The sequence below is a fragment of the Penaeus monodon genome, chromosome 21 (genome assembly GCF_015228065.2).
Source record: "Penaeus monodon isolate SGIC_2016 chromosome 21, NSTDA_Pmon_1, whole genome shotgun sequence".
NCBI lineage: Eukaryota > Metazoa > Arthropoda > Malacostraca > Decapoda > Penaeidae > Penaeus > Penaeus monodon.
Window position 1 is genome coordinate 27,780,149 of NC_051406.1, and position 457 is coordinate 27,780,605.

At 28.2% G+C, this 457-nt stretch overlaps 1 protein-coding gene across 1 annotated transcript in view; it reads right to left on the reverse strand.

Annotated features, from left to right (window-relative positions):
* Positions 1 to 457, reverse strand: part of LOC119586399 — a gene marked incomplete at its 3' end in the record, with an annotated part of 33,410 nt that overhangs the window by 514 nt on the left and 32,439 nt on the right.

The window sequence follows — 457 nt, forward strand, 5'->3', positions numbered from 1 at the left end:
ATTAATATTACAATTACTAATTTTATTAGAGTAATCGATTGTGATAATAGTAGAAGTGATTATGATTGGTAATGTTTTCATGAACATTTAAGGGTCACGTGAGAATAAGCTTATATTTTTGACAGATGAAAAATATCCTTTAGTAAAAAATAATATCAATAATTTCTGGGTACATCTTATTCATATATGCAAATGATTTCAATAAAACTATCTAAATAAAGATGATCACCGCTATATATATTACTCCAAGTCGTTAGTAGTTGCTCTCTTGTTCAATGTCTTAAAAAACAGGTGTTATTCTCAGCAATAACTGACATATAAATTGAAATAATAAGCGAAAGGAATGGATGTCTTGTATTAAATGTTCAATTTTCTTCCAGAAAAAAATAATTTCGGCTGTTTTACCAACACACGCAATGCTACATTTAGGCATGTAGCTTACATGCAGGTTTACAAC